Source organism: Lissotriton vulgaris, chromosome 5 (genome assembly GCF_964263255.1).
Source record: "Lissotriton vulgaris chromosome 5, aLisVul1.2, whole genome shotgun sequence".
Lineage (NCBI taxonomy): Eukaryota > Metazoa > Chordata > Amphibia > Caudata > Salamandridae > Lissotriton > Lissotriton vulgaris.
The window spans coordinates 2,016,485,186-2,016,504,249 of NC_141693.1; the positions used below are offsets into that span (position 1 = coordinate 2,016,485,186).

Below are 19,064 nucleotides of genomic sequence, written 5' to 3' on the forward strand. Positions count from 1 at the left end.
TGAGTCGCATCTACTGCGGCCCCAGGGGCTCCGTTTTCTGGCATTGTAAAAATGCGAGTTTTGCAGAGTAGGTCTCCAAGGAGACAAAGATTAGATGCACAATATTTTGGAACACTGTATCCTTCAACGTTGAATAAACCAGAGCTTTACATAGGAATCTCTTCCTACTAAGGTCGGGCGGATTTTAACCTTTCACCCACTCCAGACGTCTATTGGAGTATTTACGGGCGAAAGGGGTGTGAAATATGCACGACTGAGTTACTCTACAAGTCTTACGTTAGTTTATCGCCTTACCAAACGTTGGGCGCCATGTAGTGTAGTTCCTAGTTTCCCACTAGGCCCTGCGCATTGGAATAACATAAACAGTAGTATCGACGTGGAACTGCTTATATTCCAGGCCTCCACTGACTATGCTAAACTTAATTGGGTTGTGTTACCAACTAGCTCAGAGGTCACTGGAAACTTTCTTCTCTGCATAGGAAGTGATCAGCTTCCTTGGCACAGACAAGAAGGGATTCAGCTTTCCAACAACCGTGCAACATGACAACTTTGCTCCTCAGATCAAGAGTCGATCTCTAGGGTCGTGTGAAACAATAGACACAGATTTCACTCAGTCAGTCTAGTGCAGTTTACTTTCATGGTATGTAGAGAATAGAGAGACGGGCGTTTATCAATAAAGGGTTAACATTTATTGAACAGTCTTTCTTCTCGTACAAGAGAAATGTATTGCCACAATTGCAATAACTGTTATTATAAAAAGTACGTACAGTAAGATAAGGATTGCGAAATAGAACTGTAAAAGCATTGATATGGTTTCTTAGCCATACAATGGTTTAAAAGTAATAAAACATATATACAGTCATATATACATTAGGCTAACATACTCAACTGGTGCTTCTAACTAAGCCTACCCCAGTGTGCCTGACCTAAGCCTAACACGTGAGAAGGGGAGCAAGTAAGTAGCTTAAGTTAAGTTGGTTTTGCCAAGGTTTGTTCCAAGAATTCTCGTCTAAGGGTTTAGTCAACACCATACCTCTGAATAGAATGATGGAGGATTGGTATCTCCTTCAGGGGTCTCTCTCGATATCCCAGTCACCCGCGAGGGTAAACTGGAAGCGCCGGGACTGGATTTCTCTGCACGAGAAATGCAGCGGCTTCTCTCAGCGCGTCGAGGAAGGAGGGGGGACAGCGTCCGCGGGCAGCTGGGCTGGATGTCTTCGCAGAGGACGGCTGCTCGGCTCCTCAAGCGTACTGAACCACAGTTCGCGCTGTAGCGGCGATAATGGTAATCAGTAGCTTCACCACCACAGGATAGCAGGCTGCAGCGACAGAGTGCTAGTTGTTACCAACACGGGGTCATGCAGGCAGCTGGCATCAGCAACAGGTTCGCTCACAGCTAACAGCTCACAGTTTCGCATTGCTTAAGGCAACGTTGGTAATATTTATACCTGACAGGTGCCGGGTTTGACGCAAGTTTGCTGGACATAAGACGTCAATTAAAGATGTCACTAGGAAGTGACAGTTATCAGTTGCTCATTAGAGTTCCATTACTAATCAAAACATAGCAAGCGGGGATTTCCAGGTTTGCTAAGTTTTTATCTTGTTGAAGAACTCGGAGTGTTATCTAGGAATATCAGATAGTGGCTGCTGCTCTGTCATTGCACTAATTGGTCGCAAAGGAAGTAGCAGAGAGTCATGCTGGAATGTGGCTCTGTTCGTGTGAGGCCAGAGATGACTTTTCAGAAAATCGCACTTGAACGGTTATGCCAATATAGGGAATAAATGGATTTATAGCCGAATAGGGGCATAAGGTCACAGTATCGATCAGGAACCTAGATAAGCACGCAACAATCTTAAGCAAGCTGCAGACTCGATGCGTGATCTTCGGCAGCTGGGCCCGGGAGGTCTACAAAGAAGAACTTCTCCCAGCTCTTATGTGTCAGCCGTCCAAGCAGGGGAGGGCAGTGGGATCTGTGTTTAAAACGTTGTCTCGAGTTGCTTTAAAAGTGTGCTGAACTGTGAAGCAAAGCGTCCTGCTAGCCTCGGTGCCACTCACCAGGAGACATTACAACCATTCAGGCCCCGGGGCCCCTCCTCCTTCCCGCCTCTCTTCCCGCCTCACTCCCTGCACCCACAGAGTGTGCAGCCAGCACAGGATAGCTCAGTGGGTTTTCAGTCCCAGAGTGGGTACAGTCAAGGGCAATGGTGCAGCAGAGCTGTCTGTCAGGTTACACGGCTGCCACCTGCTTGGGGCACATTTAGGGGCGGTTACCTGCCCCTGCCCCTGCTGGGGGGGGGGGGAGGGAGGGGTGTTAGCCCTGCATGCTATGCAAACCAAACACTGTCGGGTTCACAGCCGGGAGGGGGGGGGGGGGCGGCTTTGGTTGTAATTAGTCACTGCGAGTCCCGCTTCGAAGCGCTTCGAGGACGCGTCGGAGGGTCAGACCCGCTTCATTGAGCAGCTGATGAGACGAGTACTTGTTACCGTTTCTCCAACTGTTTGATGTAGTCACAGTAATTACAGACGTGAAACCTAAAGGGTTTGGAGGAGGGGGTGGGGGAGGGGGCTGGCAGAGACTCAGGCCAGGCGGCCGCACCTGCAGGAATCCTGCACCGCTTCCTGTCCCCAACCCTCCTGCAACCATGGCACCACAACACACAACACAACAGACACACCCCGGACCTCCGAGGCGGCCTCTGGGCCACTCTCACCTGAGAGGGTCCGGGAGCAGGGCAGCGGGCACCACTGGCACCACAGCACAGCAACGCACCACACAGGACATCACAACACCACACACCACCACATGACACACTGCGATACAACACACCACACAACAGCCGCACCCTGGCCTCTGCAGGCGGCCTCCGGGCCACTCTCACCTGAGAGGGTCCGGGAGCGGGGCAGCGGGCACCACTGGCACCTCAGCACAGCAACGCACCACACAGGACATCACAACACCACACACCACCGCAGGACACACCGCAACACTCCACCCCCTGCTGCGAGACAACACAGCATCGCACGACAATGCACAGTGTCTCATAACAACACACGCCACCATGATTGTCATAACACAACACAGCGTCACAACACAGCGTTCCACAACAACACATCACACAAGATAAGACAACACAACATCTCACTACAACACCACACATTCCCATGACACAGGAGAGCAGCTCATTACAAAACAACACCTCACATGACACAACATAGTATCTCATAACAACAGCACACCATCACATGACACAACACAAGATCTCATAACACTACCACACGTCAATCCAAGACACAACACAGCGTCCCATAACATCACAGCATCCCATGACACAACACAGCATCTCACAACAACACACAAACCGCTCTATAATGCAGCACAACACATAATTCTATAACACAATACAACACATCACCCCACGACAAAGCAACACACTATCTCCACAATAACAAAACATACCCACCCTTTCACACAATCCTGTCCTATACCACTATCCAGCACCTGATCCCACAACACAATGCAACGCACCATCCCATAACACAATCTCAGCAGAACACCATGCTACACAAACCGCTCCTGTAACACAACACAACCTGCCATAACAGCAAATGACATCCGATAAAACACCAAAGTACAACAGCCCATAGCGCAGCGCAACAACAAAAAGCAATCTCGCGTGACAAAACACAAGACACACTTCTACAACGCAGAACAGTCTGCAATACAGCGCAACAGGGTACACAACCCCACAGCAATACACAAGGAACCAAGAATCAGGACCGCACCCGTGGAGACAAGATGGAAGGGCTCAAGAGGAAGGGCAAGGCCGGGACCCCGGTGCCCTCTGTGCCCACGGTGGGGGCTCTGGAGCAGGTGCCAAGGAAGAAGGTAGGTGCCCCTGCGTGAGTACCGCTGCCTGGCACCGCGCTGAGTGCGTAGATCAAGAACTGCTGCATATTAGTAAGAACTCTGCCCTGACTTCAAGAACTCTGTGCCCTCTGCATCCCTTCTACCAGAGCTCTGTGCACTCGGCATACTTTCAATCCAGAACTCTGTACCCTCTGCATCCCTTCTACCAGAGCTCTGTGCACTCGGCATACTTTCAATCCAGAACTCTGTGCCCTCTGCATCCCTTCTACCAGAGCTCTGTGCACTCGGCATACTTTCAATCCAGAACTCTGTACCCTCTGCATCCCTTCTACCAGAGCTCTGTGCACTCGGCATACTTTCAATCCAGAACTCTGTGCACTCTGCATACCTTCTTCCAGAACTCTGTGCACTGTGCATACTTTCAATCCAGAACTCTGTGCACTCTGCATACCTTCTTCCAGAACTCTGTGCACTGTGCATACCTTCGACCAGAGCTCTATGCACTCTGCATACTTTCAATCCAGAGCTCTGTGCACTCTGCATACCTTCGACCAGAGCTGTGCCCTCTGCATACTTTCAATCCAGAGCTCTGTGCACTCTGCATACCTTCTTCCAGAGCTCTATGCACCCTGCATACTTTCAATCCAGAGCTCTGTGCACTCTGCATACCTTCGACCAGAGCTGTGCCCTCTGCATACTTTCAATCCAGAACTCTGTGCACTCTGCATACCTTCAACCAGAGCTGTGCACTCTGCATACTTTCAATCCAGAACTCTGTGCACTCTGCATACCTTCGACCAGAGCTGTGCACTCTGCATACTTTCAATCCAGAACTCTGTGCACTCTGCATACCTTCTTCCAGAGCTCTATGCACCCTGCATACTTTCAATCCAGAGCTCTGTGCACTCTGCATACCTTCGACCAGAGCTGTGCCCTCTGCATACTTTCAATCCAGAGCTCTGTGCACTCTGCATACTTTCAATCCAGAGCTCTGTGCACTCTGCATACCTTCGACCAGAGCTCTATGCACCCTGCATACTTTCAATCCAGAGCTCTGTGCCCTCTGCATACTTTCAATCCAGAGCTCTGTGCACTCTGCATACCTTCGACCAGAGCTCTGTGCCCTCTGCATACTTTCAATCCAGAGCTCTGTGCACTCTGCATACCTTCGACCAGAGCTCTATGCACCCTGCATACTTTCAATCCAGAGCTCTGTGCACTCTGCATACCTTCGACCAGAGCTCTGTGCCCTCTGCATACTTTCAATCCAGAGCTCTGTGCACTCTGCATACCTTCGACCAGAGCTCTATGCACCCTGCATACTTTCAATCCTGAGCTCTGTGCACTCTGCATACCTTCGACCAGAGCTCTGTGCCCTCTGCATACTTTCAATCCAGAGCTCTGTGCACTCTGCATACCTTCGACCAGAGCTCTATGCATCCTGCATACTTTCAATCCAGAACTCCGTGCCCTCTGCATACCTCCTTCCAGAACTCTGTACCCTATGCATACCTTCGACCAGAGCTCTATGCACTCTGCATACTTTCAATCCAGAACTGTGTGCCCTCTGCATACCTTCGACCAGAGCTCTATGCACTCTGCATACTTTCAATCCAGAACTCTGTGCACTCTGCATACCTTCTTCCAGAACTCTGTACCCTATGCATACCTTCTTCCAGAACTCTGTGCACTCTGCATACCTTCTCCCAGAACTCTGTGCCCTCTGCATCCCTTCTACCAGAGCTCTATGCACTCTGCATACTTTCAATCCAGAACTCTGTGCACTCTGCATACCTTCTTCCAGAACTCTGTACCCTATGCATACCTTCTTCCAGAACTCTGTGCACTCTGCATACCTTCTCCCAGAACTCTGTGCACTCTGCATACTTTCAATCCAGAACTCTGTGCACTCTGCATACCTTCTTCCAGAACGCTGTACTCTCTGTATACCATCTTCCAGAACTCTGTGCACACCGTATACCCTTTTCCAGAACTCAGTGCACACTGTATACAATCTTCCAGAACTCTGTGCATTCTGCATACCTTCTTCCAGAACTCTGTGCACTCTCCATACCTTCTTCCAGAACTCTGTGCACTCTCCATACCTTCTTCCAGAACTCTGTGCACTCTTGTTAGACGGGACCTGGAGGGTCGGCCGAGGACAAGGGGAGAGGTCTCCGGGGAGAGCCGTCTCTAGCGATCGTACAGACAAGTAACTTCCCCCCCCACAGATGGACACCACACAAAGATAAGGTTTAACGTTCTTTATAAGCAATCTTGAAGTACGGTAGAATGGTACAAGGAGGTCAGGACTCAGGGGTCCCCTCGATTCTAGTCTCTTGGATGGGAAAAAGGGGGTAGCGGGACAGTCTTGTTACCAATCTTGCAGTTGCGATGAGATGGTGGGTAGCTCACAATCCTCGAGCTCGGCGTTCTAGGAAGACGGGCCGCGGCAGCGCCAGCAGGTCCCGAGATGATCGAAGGTAGCAACGGTCCGCGGCAGCGCCAGCAGGTCCCGACGAAGATGGTAGTTACAACGGGCCGCGGCAGCGCCAGCAGGTCCCGACGAAGATGGTAGTGACAACGGGCCGCGGCAGCGCCAGCAGGTCCCGGCGAGGATGAAGATTGCAGAGGGCCGCGGCAGCGCCAGCAGGCAGGACGACAGTTCACAAGGCAGGGCTGCGGCAGCGCCAGCAGTCCGTCAAGGATGAGTTCTTCTAGGTGTCTCTCGACTCCAGGATACAACTCCTTCCTGCTCTGGGGCTGCCCCAGTTATAGGTCTGGCGCCCTTTGATGTCCGGACCCTCGCACTTGGAGGTCGGGAGGTCCGGGATGAGGGAGTCCAGACACCCAGCAGGGGGGTGGAGCCAGCGCCCGGGGAGGCTGGGGGCGATCGGCACCTGGCGGGGGAGAGCCATCGACACTTCTTTCTCCCATTGACCTGCCAAGTGGTCCGTTCACCTCCTGGGTGGATGGTGGTGCCGGGCTGTCGGGGCCTGGCCAGGCCCAGTGTTGGAGTCGAGCTGAGGCCACGCGGCCTCGTGGTGCAGGGTCCAAGATGGCGGCTGGGCCGGGCAATGGTGCTGCCGGTGGCCCGGGCCAGCGATACAGAGATGTCCGGGAGCAGGCGTCCCGCAGGGGATGGTTTGTGGGTGGCTTCGGTGGGTCGTACCTGGCGAGCCGGTGTCCGGGCTCTGTCCGGCGGGGAGGGAGCGAGCCCTTCATGTGGCCTGTCCAACATGCGTCCCCCCCAGCTGAAGGCGGGGAGAGTCACCCATCCTCTTGGGGACTTTCCTCGTCGAGGCGGAAAAAGCGTGACAGGCCATCCGCGTTGGCGTGATCCTGGCCAGTGTGGTGCTCCACAGTGAAGTCCATTCCCTGCAGCGAGATGGACCATCGCAACAGCTTGGGATTCTCCCCCCGCATCTGCATTAGCCATTGCAGGGGGCGATGATCTGTTTGCACCCGAAAGTGGGTGCCGAAGAGGTAGGGCCGGAGCTTCTTGAGGGCCCATACCACTGCGAAGGCCTCCCTCTCGATGGTGCTCCAGCGCTGTTCCCGGGCCAGTAGGCATCTGCTGATGAAGGCCACTGGTTGGTCGACTCCCTCGGGGTTCAGCTGGGAGAGGACGGCCCCAATGCCGTGGTCGGAGGCATCAGTCTGGACGATGAACTCCCGGCTGTAGTCGGGAGCCTGGAGCACAGGGGCGGTGCACATGGCGGCCTTCAGCTTTTCGAAGGCCGCTTGACAGTCGGGAGTCCAGTTGACTCTTTTTGGTTGGTTCTTGGATGTAAGTGCCGTGAGGGGCCCCACATGCTGCCATAGTCCTTCACAAACCGCCGGTAGTATCCGGTGAGCCCCAAGAAGGCTCGGACCTCGGTTTGGGTGACGGGTGGCTGCCAGGACTGGATGGCAGCGATCTTGAGCTGGAGGGGGGCCACCAGACCGCTCCCCACTTGGTGTCCGAGGTAGGTCACGGACCCCTGGCCAATCTGGCATTTGCTGGCCTTGATTGTGAGGCCGGCCTGTTGGAGGGCCTGCAGGACCTCTCGGAGGTGGCTGAGGTGGTCTGACCAGTGGCGGCTGTACACCGCGATATCGTCCAGGTAGGCGGCACTGAACTCTTCGAGGCCCGCCAATACCTGGTTTACAAGTCGTTGAAAGGTTGCTGGAGCGTTTTTCATGCCGAATGGCATCACTTTGAAATGGTAGTGGCCATCCGAGGTGGAGAAAGCGGATCGTTCTTGGGCCCTGGGGGTGAGGCCGATCTGCCAGTAGCCCGCTGTCAGATCGAAGATGCTCAGGTAGCGGGCAGCCCCCATGCGGTTGACCAGTTCATCTGCTCGGGGAATGGGGTGAGCGTCGGTTCGGGTGACAGCGTTCAGACCCCGATAGTCGACGCAGAATCGTAGCTCAGGGGTGGTGCCTGGGGCGGCAGCCTTGGGGACCAGCACGACTGGGCTGGCCCAGGGGCTGTCCGAGGGCTCGATGACTCCGAGTGTGAGCATTTTAGCCACTTCTTCTTGGATGCAGGCACGTACCCAATCTGGTACGCGGTACGCCCGATGTCTGATAGGGGGACTGTCCCCAGTGTCCACGTCGTGCAAGCACCAGGGGGTGACCCCGGGGGTGAGGGAAAATAGGGACGCAAATTGCAGCAGGAGGGCCCGACAGTCTTGGCGCTGCTCTGGGGTTAGGGCATCCGAGAATTGGACCCCGTCGACTGAACCATCTTTTTCACGGGTCCTCAGTAGGTCAGGGAGAGGCTCGGAGTCTTCCTCCGCTCCACTGTCTGTAGCCATCAGTAGGCTGAGCTCCGGGCGCACAAAGTGGGGTTTGAGTCTGTTGGCGTGGAGAACCCGGAGGGGGGTCCGGGGAGATTCCATGTCGATGAGATAGGTGACGGGGCTCTTGCGCTCGACCACCTTGAAGGGTCCTGTCCACTTATCCTGCAAGGCACAAGGTTCGGTAGGGGACATCACCCATACTTGCTGGCCAGGTTCGAACTCTATGGAGGAGGCATTTTGATCGTACCATTTTTTCATGTCCTCCTGACTGGCCTCCAGATTGGCTTTGGCGATCTCTCTGAATCGTCTGGTTTGATTGCGTAGGGTCAGGAGGTACTTGTAGACGTCTGGAGGGGTTTTCAGAGGGGCCATCTCCCAACCTTCTTTGACTAGGCTGAGGGGCCCTCGAACAGGGTGTCCGTACAAGAGTTCGAAGGGGCTGAAGCCGAGGGACTTCTGGGGGACTTCTCGGTAGGCGAAGAGGAGGCACGGGAGTAGCACATCCCACTGGCGGCGGAGGGGCTCTTCCAACCCCATAATCATTCCCTTGAGTGTGCGGTTGAACCGCTCAACCAGTCCGTTTCCTTGCGGGTGATAGGGGGTTGTGAATCGGTAGGTGACCCCGCACTGCTGCCAGAGGGATTTCATATATTTTGAAATAAAGTTTGTGCCTCTGTCGCTGACGACCTCCCGGGGGAATCCCACCCGGGAGAAGATCCCCATTAAGGCTCGGCCGACCACCGGTGCTGTTATAGTGCGAAGGGGAACGGCCTCGGGATAGCGGGTGGCGTGGTCTACCAGTACCAGGATGAATCGATGCCCTTGTGCTGTTCGGGGGTCCAGAGGCCCCACAATGTCTATTCCCACCTTTTCGAACGGGGTGGTAACGACCGGGAATGGCTGCAGGGGTGCCTTGAGTTTGCGGCCGCTCTTCCCGCTGGCCTGGCAAGTGGGGCAGGACCGGCAGTGGTTGAGGACGTCATTTCTCATTTTTGGCCAGTAAAAGTGGGTCACCAGGCGGTTGTAGGTTTTGTCCTGTCCCAAGTGTCCAGCCAGGGGGACATCGTGGGCCAAGTTCAACAGGAAATCTCTAAAACGGAGGGGCACCACCAACACTCGACTGGCCCCCAATTCCGTGATTCTTTGCTCGCTGTACAATAGGTCATTGTCCCAATAGATCCAGTGGGCCCCGGCGGTATCTCCCACACTCTGGGCGAGGGCTTGCTGTCGTAGTCCCTCGAGGGAGGGACAGGTCTTTTGCTCTTGACAGAATTGTTTCTGGGTGGGACCCCCTTCTTGACGCCACTGAGCCAGGTCTGGAAGGTCCTGTGGCTGAGCGAGCCCTTCTTGGGTTTGTTCCGGGGGGTTGGCATGGTCGGCGTCCCCCACTGGAGCGACCGGGGGAGGAGGTGCTGGCCATTCGGGTTCTTCAGGTCGGGGGATGGCGCGGGCGGCCATGGACCGGGTGGTTACGCACGCCCAGTCCGGGAGGCCCAACATCCCCAGGTGCTCTCTTCTTTCCACAGTGGCCCACGGGGAACTCTCGAGATCGTTCCCCAGGAGACAGTCCACGGGGGCATCATCGCGGACCGTCACCTTCAGCATGCAGGATACTCCTCCCCATTCGAATGGGACGCAGGCCATCCGACACAGGCTTTCAGAATTGTCGGCTGATCGGACGGGGCAGAGAATGTTCGGCAGGATTTGTTCCGGGGTTACCAGGTGACAGCGGACGGCCGTCACACTGGCCCCCGTGTCACGTAGGGCTTCAGCCTTGTGCCCATTTATATTCACCCACTGACTGTACTTTCTGGTGTTGGCGGGTAGGGGAGCCCGCGGGATCATGTCTCTTCCCCCTAGGCACGCCAGGACCATGGCGGCCGGTTCCCACTCTGGTTGCTCCTGCTCGTATTCTTCCTGTTCTTCGTAGACTTGCTCTTCTCCTAGGGCAGCGGCAGCTACCTGGCGGGGCCCCGGAGTCTGGTTCTTTGGGCAGTTCGGGTCATTGGCGTAGTGGCCGACTCGTTGGCATCGGTGACACGTGACATTGGCTCTGAATCCCGGGCACATCGGGGGGTTGCCCCGGCCGGCCGGGGGCGGGGTGCTGGTAGCGGGAGCGGCCGGGGCGGTGTCTTTCCCCCGGCCCTGGCCTCCTCCTCCTCCGCGGGGACGGTGATGACCTTGGTTGTTCCGGTTCTGCTCGTTCGGCCCACCCCGGCCCACTCGGGTGCTTTCCCATCGGTCAGCTTCGGCGGCGAGCTGCCGTGGATCAGTCAATTTACTGTCGAGGAGGTGCTGCCTGAGCTCGACAAAGCAGTTGTTGGAGAGGTGCTCCCACACGATGAGGTTAAAAAGCTGCTCGTAGGTCGTTACGTGGCTCCCCTTGATCCATCCCTCGAAGGCTCGGCTGAAATAGTTTACATATTCCACCCAGATTGTACCCGGGATTCGGGTGCAGTCGCGGAACCTCTGGCGGTACATTTCGGGTGTAAGCCCATATCGAGTGAGGAGGGCGGCCTTCATGTGGTCATAGGACGTCATTTGATGGTCCGGGAGCTGTAACAGGGCATCGCGGCCTTCATTGACGAACCTCCCCCATAGACCGGCTCCCCAGTCACTTCGATCGATCCGGTGGGAGGCCATGGCGATCTCGTAGGCCTTGAACCACTGTTGTATGTCGTCGTTTCGGTAATACTCTCGGACGACATCTTTGGGGATGTGGACCTTTGGTTCTGTAGCTCCTGGGGTGCGCGGTGGCTCGGGCACCCCCAGGTCTTTGTTTTGCTTCCGTAGTTCTATCTCTGCCAGTTTGCGCTCGTGTTCGTATGCCAGTCTTTTTTCTTCGAACTCTCTTTGTCTTTGCTTTTCTTCCCGCTCTTCTCGGAGCCGTAAGTGTTCTAGGTTCATTTTTTGTTCCGCTAGTTTTAGTTCTCCATCCAACTTGAGCCGTGCCAACTCTAATTCGTGCAGTCTGCTTTTTTCTCGCCCTTGGATCTCTTCCCGGGAGAGACCCGCTCTCCTTTCTTCGGAAGGAGCGGTGCTCGTCTCCGGTGCTTCGATGTGTTGGTCCCGGGGACCGGCGGTATTTGCTTCCGCCCACGATTCTAGGGCGTGTTTAAAGTCATCTTTTGTGCTCAGACCGGTGGTAGCAATGCCCAGTTCCATACATAATTGTTTTAATTCTCGATGGCTGTATTCCTCCAGTTTTTCCATTTGGAATTTCTCTGTAGATCCGCTCTCTTGGGTCGACATTGTGGTTTTGTCATGGGGTGAGTTGCTTTCTGTACGATTACGCGTTGGTTCGGATCGCGCCGCTGGCCACCAATGTTAGACGGGACCTGGAGGGTCGGCCGAGGACAAGGGGAGAGGTCTCCGGGGAGAGCCGTCTCCAGCGATCATACAGACAAGTAACTTCCCCCCCCACAGATGGACACCACACAAAGATAAGGTTTAACGTTCTTTATAAGCAATCTTGAAGTAAGGTAGAATGGTACAAGGAGGTCAGGACTCAGGGGTCCCCTCGATTCTAGTCTCTTGGATGGGAAATAGGGGGTAGCGGGACAGTCTTGTTACCAATCTGGCAGTTGCGATGAGATGCTGGGTAGCTCACAATCCTCGAGCTCAGCGTTCTAGGAAGACGGGCCGCGGCAGCGCCAGCAGGTCCCGAGATGATCGAAGGTAGCAACGGTCCGCGGCAGCGCCAGCAGGTCCTGACGAAGATGGTAGTTACAACGGGCCGCGGCAGCGCCAGCAGGTCCGGACGAAGATGGTAGTTACAACGGGCCGCGGCAGCGCCAGCAGGTCCCGGCGAGGATGAAGATTGCAGAGGGCCGCGGCAGCGCCAGCAGGCAGGACGACAGTTCACAAGGCAGGGCTGCGGCAGCGCCAGCAGTTCGTCAAGGATGAGTTCTTCTAGGTGTCTCTCGACTCCAGGATACAACTCCTTCCTGCTCTGGGGCTGCCCCAGTTATAGGTCTGGCGCCCTTTGATGTCCGGACCCTCGCACTTGGAGGTCGGGAGGTCCGGGATGAGGGAGTCCAGACACCCAGCAGGTGCTGCCGGTGGCCCGGGCCAGCGATACAGAGATGTCCGGGAGCAGGCGTCCCGCAGGGGATGGTTTGTGGGTGGCTTCGGTGGGTCGTACCTGGCGAGCCGGTGTCCGGGCTCTGTCCGGCGGGGAGGGAGCGAGCCCTTCATGTGGCCTGTCCAACAACTCTGCATACCTTCTTCCAGAACTCTGTGCACTCTCCATACCTTCTTCCAGAACTCTGTGCGCTCTGCATACCTTCTTCCAGAACTCTGTGCACTCTCCATACCGTCTTCCAGAACTCTGTGCACTCTGCATACCTTCTTCCAGAACTCTGTGCACTCTCCATACCTTCTTCCAGAACTCTGTGCGCTCTGCATACCTTCTTCCAGAACTCTGTGCACTCTCCATACCTTCTTCCAGAACTCTGTGCACTCTCCATACCTTCTTCCAGAACTCTGTGCACTCTGCATACCTTCTTCCAGAACTCTGTGCACTCTCCATACCTTCTTCCAGAACTCTGTGCGCTCTGCATACCTTCTTCCAGAACTCTGTGCACTCTCCATACCTTCTTCCAGAACGCTGTGCGCTCTGCATACCTTCTTCCAGAACTCTGTGCGCTCTGCATACCTTCTTCCAGAACTCTGTGCGCTCTGCATACCTTCTTCCAGAACTCTGTGCACTCTCCATACCTTCTTCCAGAACTCTGTGCACTCTCCATACCTTCTTCCAGAATGCTGTGCCCTTTGTATACACTTTTTCAGAACGCTGTGCACGCTATATACATTATTCCAGAACTCTTTGCACCCTACATACCTTCTTCCAGAACTCTGTGCATCCTTCATACTTTCTTCCAGAACTCTGTGCGCTCTGCATACCTTCTTCCAGAACTCTGTGCACTCTCCATACCTTCTTCCAGAACTCTGTGCACTCTCCATACCTTCTTCCAGAACTCTGTGCGCTCTGCATACCTTCTTCCAGAACTCTGTGCACTCTCCATACCTTCTTCCAGAACTCTGTGCACTCTCCATACCTTCTTCCAAAACTCTGTGCACACTGTATACACTTTTTCAGAACGCTGTGCACGCTGTATACATTATTCCAGAACTCTTTGCACCCTACATACCTTCTTCCAGAACTCTGTGCACTCTGCATACCTGCTTCCTGAACTCTGTGCCCTCTGTATACTTTCGTCCTGAGCTCTGTGCACTCTGCATACCTACTTCCAGAACTCTGTGCATCCTTCATACTTTCTTCCTGAACTCTATGCACCCTATGCATACCTTCTTCCAGAACCCTGTGCACTCTGCATACCTTCTCCCAGAAGTCTGTGCACTCTGCATACCTTCTTCCAGAACTCTGTGCACTCTGTATACCTTCTTCCAGAACTCTGTACCCTATGCATACCTACTTCCAGAACTCTGTGCACTCTGCATACCTTCTCCCAGAACTCTGTGCACTCTGCATACTTTCAATCCAGAACTCTGTGCACTCTGCATACCTTCTTCCAGAACTCTGTGCACTCTGCATACCTTCTTCCAGAACGCTGTACTCTCTGTATACCATCTTCCAGAACTCTGTGCACACCGTATACCCTTTTCCAGAACTCAGTGCACACTGTATACAATCTTCCAGAACTCTGTGCATTCTGCATACCTTCTTCCAGAACTCTGCGCACTCTCCATACCTTCTTCCAGAACTCTGTGCACTCTGCATACCTTCTTCCAGAACTCTGTGCACTCTCCATACCTTCTTCCAGAACTCTGTGCGCTCTGCATACCTTCTTCCAGAACTCTGTGCACTCTCCATACCTTCTTCCAGAAATCTGTGCACTCTGCATACCTTCTTCTAGTACTCTGTGCACTCTCCATACCTTCTTCCAGAACACTGTGCGCTCTGCATACCTTCTTCCAGAACTCTGTGCACTCTCCATACCTTCTTCCAGAACTCTGTGCACTCTCCATACCTTCTTCCAGAACTCTGTGCACTCTGCATACCTTCTTCCAGAACTCTGTGCACTCTCCATACCTTCTTCCAGAACTCTGTGCACTCTCCATACCTTCTTCCAGAACTCTGTGCGCTCTGCATACCTTCTTCCAGAACTCTGTGCGCTCTGCATACCTTCTTCCAGAACTCTGTGCGCTCTGCATACCTTCTTCCAGAACTCTGTGCACTCTGCATACCTTCTTCCAGAACACTGTGCACTCTCCATACCTTCTTCCAGAATGCTGTGCCCTTTGTATACACTTTTTCAGAACGCTGTGCACGCTGTATACATTATTCCAGAACTCTGTGCACTCTCCATACCTTCTTACAGAACTCTGTGCACTCTCCATACCTTCTTCCAGAACTCTGTGCACTCTGCATACCTTCTTCCAGAACTCTGAGCGCTCTGCATACCTTCTTCCAGAACTCTGTGCACTCTCTATACCTTCTTCCAGAACTCTGTGCACTCTCCATACCTTCTTCCAGAACTCTGTGCGCTCTGCATACCTTCTTCCAGAACTCTGTGCACTCTCCATACCTTCTTCCAGAACTCTGTGCGCTCTGCATACCTTCTTCCAGAACTCTGTGCACTCTGCATACCTTCTTCCAGAACTCTGTGCGCTCTGCATACCTTCTTCCAGAACTCTGTGCACTCTCCATACCTTCTTCCAGAACTCTGTGCACTCTCCATACCTTCTTCCAGAATGCTGTGCCCTTTGTATACACTTTTTCAGAATGCTGTGCACGCTGTATACATTATTCCAGAACTCTGTGCACTCTCCATACCTTCTTCCGGAACTCTGTGTATCCTTCATACTTTTCTCCAGAACTCTGTTCGCTCTGCATACCTTCTTCCAGAACTCTGTGCACTCTCCATACCTTCTTCCAGAACTCTGTGCACTCTCCATACCTTCTTCCAGAACTCTGTGCGCTCTGCATACCTTCTTCCAGAACTCTGTGCGCTCTGCATACCTTCTTCCAGAACTCTGTGCGCTCTGCATACCTTCTTCCAGAACTCTGTGCACTCTGCATACCTTCTTCCAGAACACTGTGCACTCTCCATACCTTCTTCCAGAATGCTGTGCCCTTTGTATACACTTTTTCAGAACGCTGTGCACGCTGTATACATTATTCCAGAACTCTGTGCACTCTCCATACCTTCTTCCAGAACTCTGTGCATCCTTCATACTTTCTTCCAGAACTCTGAGCGCTCTGCACACCTTCTTCCAGAACTCTGTGCACTCTCTATACCTTCTTCCAGAACTCTGTGCACTCTCCATACCTTCTTCCAGAACTCTGTGCGCTCTGCATACCTTCTTCCAGAACTCTGTGCACTCTCCATACCTTCCTCCAGAACTCTGTGCGCTCTGCATACCTTCTTCCAGAACTCTGTGCACTCTGCATACCTTCTTCCAGAACTCTGTGCGCTCTGCATACCTTCTTCCAGAACTCTGTGCACTCTCCATACCTTCTTCCAGAACTCTGTGCACTCTCCATACCTTCTTCCAGAATGCTGTGCCCTTTGTATACACTTTTTCAGAACGCTGTGCACGCTCTATACATTATTCCAGAACTCTGTGCACTCTCCATACCTTCTTCCAGAACTCTGTCAATCCTTCATACTTTTCTCCAGAACTCTGTGCGCTCTGCATACCTTCTTCCAGAACTCTGTGCACTCTCCATACCTTCTTCCAGAACTCTGTGCACTCTCCATACCTTCTTCCAGAACTCTGTGCGCTCTGCATACCTTCTTCCAGAACTCTGTGCGCTCTGCATACCTTCTTCCAGAACTCTGTGCGCTCTGCATACCTTCTTCCAGAACTCTGTGCACTCTGCATACCTTCTTCCAGAACACTGTGCACTCTCCATACCTTCTTCCAGAATGCTGTGCCCTTTGTATACACTTTTTCAGAACGCTGTGCACGCTGTATACATTATTCCAGAACTCTGTGCACTCTCCATACCTTCTTCCAGAACTCTGTGCATCCTTCATACTTTCTTCCAGAACTCTGAGCGCTCTGCATACCTTCTTCCAGAACTCTGTGCACTCTCTATACCTTCTTCCAGAACTCTGTGCACTCTCTATACCTTCTTCCAGAACTCTGTGCACTCTCCATACCTTCTTCCAGAACTCTGTGCGCTCTGCATACCTTCTTCCAGAACTCTGTGCACTCTGCATACCTTCTTCCAGAACTCTGTGCGCTCTGCATACCTTCTTCCAGAACTCTGTGCACTCTCCATACCTTCTTCCAGAACTCTGTGCACTCTCCATACCTTCTTCCAAAACTCTGTGCACACTGTATACACTTTTTCAGAACGCTGTGCACGCTGTATACATTATTCCAGAACTCTTTGCACCCTACATACCTTCTTCCAGAACTCTGTGCACTCTGCATACCTGCTTCCTGAACTCTGTGCCCTCTGTATACTTTCGTCCTGAGCTCTGTGCACTCTGCATACCTACTTCCAGAACTCTGTGCATCCTTCATACTTTCTTCCTGAACTCTATGCACCCTACATACCTTCTTCCAGAACTCTGTGCACTCTGCATACCTGCTTCCTGAACTCTGTGCCCTCTGTACACTTTCTTCCTGAGCTCTGTGCACTCTGCATACCTTCTTCCAGAACTCTGTGCACTCTCCATACCTTCTTCCAGAACTCTGTGCGCTCTGCATACCTTCTTCCAGAACTCTGTGCGCTCTCCATACCTTCTTCCAGAACTCTTTGCACTCTCCATACCTTCTTCCAGAACTCTGTGCGCTCTGCATACCTTCTTCCAGAACTCTGTGCGCTCTGCATACCTTCTTCCAGAACTCTGTGCGCTCCGCATACCTTCTTCCAGAACTCTGTGCACTCTCCATACCTTCTTCCAGAACTCTGTGCGCTCTGCATACCTTCTTCCAGAACTCTGTGCGCTCTGCATACCTTCTTCCAGAACTCTGTGCGCTCTGCATACCTTCTTCCAGAACTCTGTGCACTCTCCATACCTTCTTCCAGAACTCTGTGCACTCTCCATACCTTCTTCCAGAATGCTGTGCCCTTTGTATACACTTTTTCAGAACGCTGTGCACGCTGTATACATTATTCCAGAACTCTTTGCACCCTACATACCTTCTTCCAGAACTCTGTGCATCCTTCATACTTTCTTCCAGAACTCCGTGCGCTCTGCATACCTTCTTCCAGAACTCTGTGCACTCTCCATACCTTCTTCCAGAACTCTGTGCACTCTCCAAACCTTCTTCCAGAACTCTGTGCGCTCTGCATACCTTCTTCCAGAACTCTGTGCCCTCTCCATACCTTCTTCCAGAACTCTGTGCACTCTCCATACCTTCTTCCAAAACTCTGTGCACACTGTATACACTTTTTCAGAACGCTGTGCACGCTGTATACATTATTCCAGAACTCTTTGCACCCTACATACCTTCTTCCAGAACTCTGTGCACTCTGCATACCTGCTTCCTGAACTCTGTGCCCTCTGTATACTTTCGTCCTGAGCTCTGTGCACTCTGCATACCTACTTCCAGAACTCTGTGCATCCTTCATACTTTCTTCCTGAACTCTATGCACCCTATGCATACCTTCTTCCAGAACTCCGTGCACTCTGCATACCTTCTCCCAGAAGTCTGTGCACTCTGCATACCTTCTTCCAGAACTCTGTGCACTCTGTATACCTTCTTCCAGAACTCTGTACCCTATGCATACCTTCTTCCAGAACTCTGTGCACTCTGCATACCTTCTCCCAGAACTCTGTGCACTCTGCATACTTTCAATCCAGAACTCTGTGCACTCTGCATACCTTCTTCCAGAACTCTGTGCACTCTGCATACCTTCTTCCAGAACGCTGTACTCTCTGTATACCATCTTCCAGAACTCTGTGCACACCGTATACCCTTTTCCAGAACTCAGTGCACACTGTATACAATCTTCCAGAACTCTGTGCATTCTGCATACCTTCTTCCAGAACTCTGCGCACTCTCCATACCTTCTTCCAGAACTCTGTGCACTCTGCATACCTTCTTCCAGAACTCTGTGCACTCTCCATACCTTCTTCCAGAACTCTGTGCGCTCTGCATACCTTCTTCCAGAACTCTGTGCACTCTCCATACCTTCTTCCAGAAATCTGTGCACTCTGCATACCTTCTTCCAGAACTCTGTGCACTCTCCATACCTTCTTCCAGAACTCTGTGCGCTCTGCATACCTTCTTCCAGAACTCTGTGCACTCTCCATACCTTCTTCCAGAACTCTGTGCACTCTCCATACCTTCTTCCAGAACTCTGTGCACTCTGCATACCTTCTTCCAGAACTCTGTGCACTCTCCATACCTTCTTCCAGAACTCTGTGCGCTCTGCATACCTTCTTCCAGAACTCTGTGCGCTCTCCATACCTTCTTCCAG

The 19,064-nt window shown here is 52.9% G+C and overlaps 1 protein-coding gene across 1 annotated transcript in view; it reads left to right on the plus strand.

The window, feature by feature from the left end:
• Window positions 1-2,776: 2,776 nt before the first annotated feature.
• Window positions 2,777-19,064, plus strand: part of LOC147718028 (uncharacterized) — a 182,902-nt gene continuing 166,614 nt past the window's right edge. The window contains exon 1 of the mRNA XM_086924845.1: window positions 2,777-3,887. The gene's annotated coding sequence lies outside the window, so the exon portion shown is untranslated. The remainder of the gene's footprint in view (window positions 3,888-19,064) is intronic.